We start from the raw sequence: 9092 nt of genomic DNA, 5'->3' as shown, positions 1-9092 counted from the left end.
TTGTCATCAAGCATGTAAATGATAGTCCAAGATAGTTAGACAAAATGCTGGAGCAGCTGATCTTTGGCAATAGATCAAAACGATCGTTGCTAGCCAGTACTTAACAGACAAAAAGGAAGAAGAAAGGAGAAGGAGGAAGAGAAAAAGAAGAAGGAAAGAAAAGAAAAAGAAGGAAGAAAAATGGAGAAGCGACAAATCAGAGCATTTTTTTTGTATCGTTTGTTCAACAACCAACCTGAATCAGATCTACTTAAAATTTAAAATCAGATTAAATCAGGACTATTCCACCTCCCTGGAGATAGATAACTTCTTAAACATTAAAACTCTACACTTATAATAGAAACTAACTGTGTCTTCATTATTTATTTATCCCAAGATGCATTTATAAATATAAAATATCATTATTTGGGTTTGTTCTACCATTAGCTTTAAAATTTTATAAACTATTGAACAGGTGACATGTGAGAAGTTAAGGTTTATTGTTATAAGATAAATATGTCAGTAGGAAATACTTTTGGTAAAACAGAAAAACCAAAGACTATGTAAAATTTGTTAAATACTTTTGATAAAAAATGTATTTCTCAAGCTTTCAAAATATTGAAGTTGTCTTAATGACTGAAATACATTTAAAAAGTCCTAAATCAGGACATTTGTTTCATTTATGCCTTTGCAAAAATGGTTAATTGATTTTTATTTTGATATGTTCCCATTTGTAGAAATACACACCACATACCTTGAAAAGGAATTTATAATCATCCATGGTTTTCTAATTGAGCATATAGGATATTAGAAGATTTTTTCCTTTATTTTCATAAGAAAGATTATTTTAATGAATACGTTAGAGGTCCAACAAGTAACCTTTTGATTGGGAAAAGTTTTGAAGAAATTGTTACTCCAGAGTTAGTTTTGATCACCAAGAAAACTTGTTCAGTGATGATGTGGCAGTAAAAGAAATTGAGGAAAATATAAGAATTGGAGAAATGCTAAAATTAACAAAAAAGATATTTACAGTTTTAATTTAATAATTATTATGATTGATTAAGCATCCCTTTGGTGACAAGCACTATGACAATTTCTGCAGAAAAAAATAAGGTCCTTGCCCTCTAACTTTATATAATTAAATGGAGAATACAGACATGAGAACAGGCAATTACAACATAGTGTGCTAAATTTCACAGAAGGCTGTCATGAGATATCATAAGACATAGGAGAGGTGCCTAATTTAGGTTTGGAGATCAATGAAGGCTTCTCAAGGAGATTATCTCTAAGAACTGATGGATGAATGAAAGTTAGATAACAAAAATGCTGAGAACAGGAGTGTTCCCAATGGAGAGGACTTGTGTAAAGGCTACGAGTCATAATTATGAATATATAATAGATCTTCTCACCGCCTAGAAAAAATGGTAGCAAATACAGAGAGGAAGCAAAATCATTCCACTACTATTTTGCATCTGTCCTCGCCATTATGGTAAAGTTATTATCAAAATAGAATGGATTAAAAAAAAAATCATTAAGGGTGAATTAAAGTCCCAGAAAAAAATAAAAGGAAGAGATTATAAAAAGCCATTCGGACATTTTAAATGAATTCTAGTTTGTAGCCATAGAAAAATTACATTTCAAGGTATTGAAAGGATTCATAGATGTACTCATAGAATGATTGGCAGTAATCTACAGAAATCATAGAGAAAGGGAATGGTGCCAAGAGATGTGATCTGAGCAAATATCATCCCAATTCTCTCACAAGGTAAAAAGGTAGATACTAGAAACTATTAAATCAACAACATTGATCTTCAATAGCATTCTAAAATAGATTACTCTAACAAGGGTTTGAGAGTACTTAGAAAATAATGGAACCAGTCTGAGAGCAATAAAAACATTCCTGCCGAATTAGCCTGATTCCATTTCCTATAGGGCAAGTAGCCTGGGAGATTTCAGGAAGTTGGTATTTAGGTAAAGATTTTGATTAAAACACTCAGAATGTCTTTGTGGACTAATGTAGATATATGCCTGGATGATAGTAGGGGTAGGCAGATGTGTTGTTGAATAACTGTATGTGATTAGTAATTTGGTATTAGCTCATTAGGGAGGCTTCTCATGGTTTGTCTTATGGCTTTGTCCTTGGTCTTGGCTTGGTCACATTTTAAAATCTAATCTGGGTGAATAGACATAAGTCTGGAAGCAGTAAGCATTAACATATTGACTGATAGAATTAAAAAATGTCTTAGAAGATAGAACAATGCATAAGATTCAGCAACAGAAATGCATGGAAAGTTTTGGCTTTTGAAATCAGTTACATAAGAGTTTTTAAAAGTTCATCTTAAAGCAATACAAAGCAAAATTAAAACATATGGTTTGTGTCCTTTTGTTAACCACAAATTCCCAAAGTTGTACCTGCTTAAAACAAAAAAATTGAATACAGACTAAAATTGCATTAATAGAGGAAGAGTTTCTAAAATGAATGAAATGGCAATAAGACTGATTCTCACTATTTCACCAAACTTGGACTCCAGTTAGACATATCACATATAACATATCACATATAGTTATAGATACATACATGGTTGACAGAAGTCATGATTATTTCCTTAATGTCCATTCCACCTGCTCTGTTGATACCAGCAATAAAGGTTTGAGTGGATTTGACCTCATCACAGTTTCAAGGGTAGGCGATGTCCAGCCAAGGCCAATCAGGAAAATTCCACCTTCCTTTGCATTGTAATTGGTTTAATTAATCCAAGCCTAAGCTTATCAGTGTGTGGCATTCCCCAGGTTTTAGGTATTGGTTCAGAGGTGGCCAATTGATGTAAATCTCAGTGTTTTCTTTTTCCCAGCAGTTAATGGGAAGCAACCTGCCTCTCCCGCTGAATGAGGCATCATGCAGCACTAATTGCTGCTGGCAAGCATCCAACAACTATGAGGGACGTCAGTCTGAAGAGAAAGTAAACAGAGATAAAAGCAGAGAACAACAAACCAAAGGATAAAGGACTGGAGCTCCGACCAACCTCTGCCTAAATTGCCCTGGGGCTGGAGTTTTTAGTTATTCTCTAAGCCAAATTGAGTTTCATTTTTTATCACCTTTAACTGAAAGCATTCTAACAAATCCAAGGGCAAAATTCGAAGGAAATTATTTTCAAAACAGAGGGAGGCCACACCATAAGGAAGAAGTTTGGAAGAACTCAGGAAGAGGGAAATTTAAGGGTCATATGTGTTGTTTAGAAACATCAGCCCCATGAAAGAGAGTGGATTGTTGTTACTGGCTGAGAATTTAGGGCTAGGACTATAGCTACAGAGTCGTGGGAAGGAAAATTCTGACTCAATATAAGGCACTGAGAAATACTCTTTCAAAGAACATTTCTAATTTTTAGAGGCATTCCATTGTAGAAAGAGTTGCTTGCCAATTACTGGAAGTGTTAAAGCAAAGAATAATGAACCATCTGTGAGTTCTATTTAGCCCCAGGATTTGACATTTTTTTTTTGCCATCCTTCACTATTTAAATGGAGAAAAGGTAGTTATTGGATTAAGAGAGCTTGATTCCTGCTCTGACTTTCCTATATGACCTGATCCATGTTTTCTCTGGGTCTGTATCCTCATCTGAAGTGTGGATACATTAGATGAATGGTTTCTATAACTGTTTCTAGTTCCAAAAATGTTTGTCACTCCCTCCCCCGCCCACCCCCCAAATTATTGGAAATGTGGCAGCGAGGGTTTTGGTCTGGTACCTCTCAGGATAATAGTAAAATCTAAAAATGGGAAATTAGAATATCAGCTTCCCATTAATCATATCTCTTTTCAAAGTTAGAATGGGGGACTGCCTTGAGAAATACCCTCTGGATCTAACTCCTGACGATATTATGAGCCTATTTCAGAAATGGAATCTTCTATTGAATGAATTATCAAAAATTCAATCAATTAACAAGAAGTTATTGAACATTTATATCCCCAGGCCTGTGCTAGGCACTATAATAGAGAAAACCTTACCTGTCTGGCTTTGTCTAAGATACAAAATAAGTCATAACCTTTCAGCACAGTACATCTTCTGTTATTCAAAGGCCACGTAATACGTTCCTTAGCTTTTGCTCTTAGTATTGAATCCAGGGTATTGCTAAGATTCTCAATATGGAAAGAAAAAGAGAAGATAAAAATGTATCATTTTAAGTGCTTATGACATTATTTTGAGAGTTCAAGATTCTTTAAATAATGGCTATAAGTCTATTTTATACCATATATACACGCATATGTAATATTATACTGAAATCATATTAAACAATAGACAAATATTTTTATAATAACTTATTTAAATGTATACTTTTTAGAAAGAATAAATCAGCAAATAGAGGGTTCATAAACATAGTATTTCTACTATGTACTTATTACGGTGCAGGTACTGTGGAATCTGTATATAAAATGCAGTTCCTGACTCCAAGGAGGTAATTGCTGGAAATTATATAAATGTCTAACCACAATACTGTACACCTGAAACTAATATAAAATAATATTGTATGTCAAAATTAAATAAATAAATAAAATGAGATAAAATACAAACTCCTAAAAAAATAGATGAATGAGATTTTCAATAAATTTGGTAGACACGTACTAATCTATGCAGTGCATGGCATGGGTGTCAGAGGAGCACAGAGGAGAAGGAGCTTTTATGTGCATGTCCAGTCTCTTCAAGTAAACTATAATCTTCTTGTAAGCTTACAGGGACCGCATGTCCTATATCACTAGAGCTCTAGTTTGTTGAGGAGATGAGAGGTGGAAAGGGAAAAGAATAAACATTGATGACAAATTTTCTAACCTAAGTAATCAAGGTGTCTCATCTGTCTCTTGGATACATTCACAAGGAGAGGATGATTGACTCTTTTAAGCAAGTGTTATATTTGAATACTAAACTATGAAGCTGATGTTAATATTAACTTAAACATCTATAAACCCTCATTCTAGAACTTGACTAATGCTTCCTTTTATAAGAAAGGAATGGGGAATTGAAAGGAATTATTTGTTATTGGTCATACCAAACTATGCTTAAGGTGAGTGCATAAACATTTGCTTAGAGTCCTTTTACTTTTTTTAAATGTTGTTTTTATCTTTTTATCTTGGATGACATGTACAAACAGTTCAAGCTTTCCTCTTTTGGTTTGTGTTGTCACCAGTCACATTGGCCACCAGGGTGTAGTTTGCTTTATATTTTACGTTGTATGTTACAGATGTGGTTTTGGATTATGTACACAATTAATAATTAAAAAGCTCGATGTGCTGAGAAATGCAGAATTCATTATGAGAATCCAATAAGAAATTGAAGATGCTACATCTATTACTTATTTCTGCAATCAATTGTGTTGATAGGTGCACAATTACTTTGGGGAGAATAAAACTACTGAGATAGATCCCAAGAGGAAGACAGTAGCTAAGCTGAAAAAAAAAATTAAACCAAAACATTAGATAAAGGTTCACTTGTTTTTATTTTGTTTAAATTTTCAGAATGTATAGTTGGATTTTTCTATGGTATTGAGAGTTAATTACATTGTGAAATAGAAAAAAAGGCAGTTGAAAGTGAGCTTAGATTGCCATCCATTTTGGAAGGTGGAAGGCAGAGTATGAGTGTAAGGATGCAGATAGGCTGGAGGTTTGTGGGTAGGAGGATAAGTATAGTCTCTTTTTATGGATTCTTATTGCTTAGGGACAAAGAGGCAAAACTGTCACCTGTGCGGGATTAAGTAGGCGATACTTCAGGTTTCTAAGGGGTGAAGAGTAATTGAAATATTTATTTTGAACTAGAAGAGAGAACTGATTAGTAAAAGATAGAATTACTAGGCAGCGCAGAGGTTTGCCTAGTAATTTAAAGTAAGCCTGACTGCATTTTTTCCTCAGGTTCAGCTACACAGCCTTGTGAGAGTAGGTGAAAAACTAGATTTAACTAGGATTAGAATTGTGTCAGGAAGAAAGATTGAGGAAGAAAGGGGCAAGGAAATAGATGATGTATGCAAGGGAGAGATTGTGATAATAAGAAAGGAGAAAGTAAGGGCATGGTGTGGTAGAAAAATTCTAGGAGTGGCAGCAGTAGAGGTTTTAAGTAAAAGATGATCACACTGTGGGATGTTTGAAACTAAAATTTGGAAGATGGAGCAATTATCGATAATGACAGATCTAGTGGGCAAAGAGGTAGGTGGTGGAGAGGTCGGCATCAAGGAACTGTGTTGCCTTGGTTTTGAAGGGATCTTACTCATATCTATTGAAGTCATCAAGACTGATGGCACGACTAATAATAGAAAGAAGAACCAATGAACGAAGAGCTAAAAGCTTCACTAAATGAGAGGCAGTATCTGGAAAGACTAAAGATAATGGCACCAAATGGCAATATGACATAGACAATAAGAGAATGGACTCTGGAGCCCCACTATCAGGTTTCAAACCCTGGCTCTAATAATATTTTCTAGCTGTTTGACTGTAGACAGCTAACTTAACATCCCAGTACCACAAACGTATCTGCAAAATAAGATGTGAATATACATAACTCATAGTGTTATTGTGAAGATTAAATCAGATCGGTGCCTGGCACAGAATAATTATTATATACATGCTATTAGCCTGTGGTATAAACTGATAGAATTTTCACTGTGTGTATTTGTGTGTATGTGTGCGCATATGTATAAGTAAACACGCATTTATCAGGGAACATACAGGAATCAGCAATAAAGAATAAGACTCAGGAAGACATGAGGTATTGGGGAGAAAAGAGCTGCCACTTGAGAAGACTTCAGAGGAAGCTCTGACCTTGGGAAGGTTCAAGTTTCAGTGAGAACACAAAGGTAATGAGGATGCTGAGCAGAGGCCGAAGATACAGGGATTAATTGATAACAGACTATGAGTTCCAGAAGGCACAATGCAAGGATTTAGGGCAGTGTAGAAGAGAGGAAGATTGGGTCAGATTTCAGAGGATGCACAGAACTTGTAAAGACAAATGTTCTCATCATAATGGGTGGTTAAGGAGGTCTAGGCCAGTCTTACTGAGTCAGATAAACTAATAACATGAGGTATATTCCTTCTGGTGCACAGTTTTCCAGAAGATGGAGAGTGAAAGTCTTACCAAAGACTGGCAGAGCTCCTTGTGGCCAGTGTGTAAGCTGGAGGAGCCATTGCCTACGAGGGGAGTGAGGACACTTACAAGTAAGTGATGAGAAGTTAACTGGTTAGTGCTGAAATTAAATCCTGACAGCTAATCCAGATCCCCAAGACTAAATCAAAACATCATTATACATTTTCGAACCACCTTTATTTTTTCTTCAAGGCATATATCATAATAGCGATTATATAATTAATCATATGTTTATGTAATGACTGTTTCCCCTCACAGAATAGGCAGGATGTATGCCTCATCTATTCACTGGAGCTTCAGAGCTTTGCACGTAGTAGGCACTATATCCGTATCTAATCCATTTCTATATCTATATCTATACCTCTATTTTCACCTATATCTATAGTGTCTGTCTTTGTGAGGGGGTTATATTAGGAGTTAATTTGCCATAATAAATTTATTGGCAATGACCATATCTAATTTCAAAGATTCGACCTCCAAACTGACTGTTCCCATGTCCACTTATCTATGGTGAATCAAAGTTGTTTGTGGAAGAGCAGCACAGTGAGAAATGGGGTTTCTGTCTGTCTACAGATGTCCTGCGGGCTTTATTAGCAACGTCTATCTAGATTTTTCTCAAGGAAAAACAATGGGGACTTGACCTAAGAATGAAACAGACTTTGAAATGTTTAAACTTGATTAGCAGTATGTGATGGAGCAGTAAAAATAAGAGTTCACTTGTGGCGTCCTCATAGCCTAAATCAACAGACAAAGAGATTTTATGTTTTCTTTTATGTCTGGAATTGTTCAGTGATTATTTCATGTAAGTACATTTCTTGTTCCTCAACTAGATCATAACTCCCTAGTGACAAGAAGGCGTGTCACTTAGGCTGTAGGCAGCAAGCTTCATTTGGCCAAAGCCAGTGGTTTCTTATTATACTACGTGAGCTATGTTTGGAAAAGTCACAGTGGTGTCATGTAATCCTACATGAAAAAGGCCATCTTGTGGTCAGGGCGCTGTGGTTAATGGGTGAGAAAACAAGGTTGCAGAGCACTGCCACCCTTTTAATGGGGCCTTCTGGAATTAATGAGGCCATGTTCTCAGGGCATACGAGACGAGAGCAGACACCAGATCATTTACAGCTGCTTTCTGATAGTACAAAATGCTGTCTGTGGTGGCTATAGTGTACCCTTTAATAATTATTTTTCTCGGTGATTGGAAATAGTATATTTTTTTCACTGTCACACTCTCAGATGGCTGCTGTAGCGTTACACTTTTGTACATATAGTAGCACACTCGGCTGAAGCTGACAACATTCTAGAGTTGAGAAAACTATCAGGAGGCTTTACTGAAATGAGACAGCTTGTAGTCTGTTCTCCATGCTTTGTTCACTACCTCTAATTGAATTAACACCCAATTTAACAGAAGCGTCTGTATTCAAATTGAAGAAAAAGTAAAAGAGAAGTCCCAGGTGGGGATTTCATGGACAGGCAATAGTGCTTTGCAAATAGCTGGAGTCCAGTGAAGCAGCGGGCCAGGCTGGATCAAGCTAGGATAGGCAACAGCACAGAGAAAATGGCAGGAAGGTGGGTAAAAAGAGATTGTGATTAGAAGGTAAAAGAGTAAGGGACATCAGGATCAGCTAGAGGTGTACAGAGCCTTGTAGAAACAAGTGTTCTCATCCTTATAGATAACTTGAGAGGTCTGAAACAACTTGCATATTTGAGTTAGTGTCCTGTTTTTCTTTTCATCCTAGCTTTGTCTGTTTATTTGGCTAAAATCTGTGCCCAAAGCAGCCATTTTTAAGTGGGCTTGAAAGTGGAATCCGAAGAACTCTTTACATAGAGGCTTGCTTTAAATACACTTATTTATCCCAATCCCTCTAATACTGTCACTTCTACAGGTGGCAAGCCATATTGGCAGAGGGTGAAAGGATGGCTGACTTGTTCTTGGCCTTTCCTCTCACATGCACCTTTTACCCGTACAAACAGCACATGAACATAATTCCAAAACTC

This window comes from Pteropus medius, unplaced genomic scaffold (genome assembly GCF_902729225.1).
Source record: "Pteropus medius unplaced genomic scaffold, Ma_sr-lr_union100, whole genome shotgun sequence".
Classification (NCBI taxonomy): Eukaryota; Metazoa; Chordata; class Mammalia; order Chiroptera; family Pteropodidae; genus Pteropus; species Pteropus medius.
The sequence above is the reverse complement of the archived record's forward strand: the minus strand, read 5'-3'. Positions refer to the sequence as shown.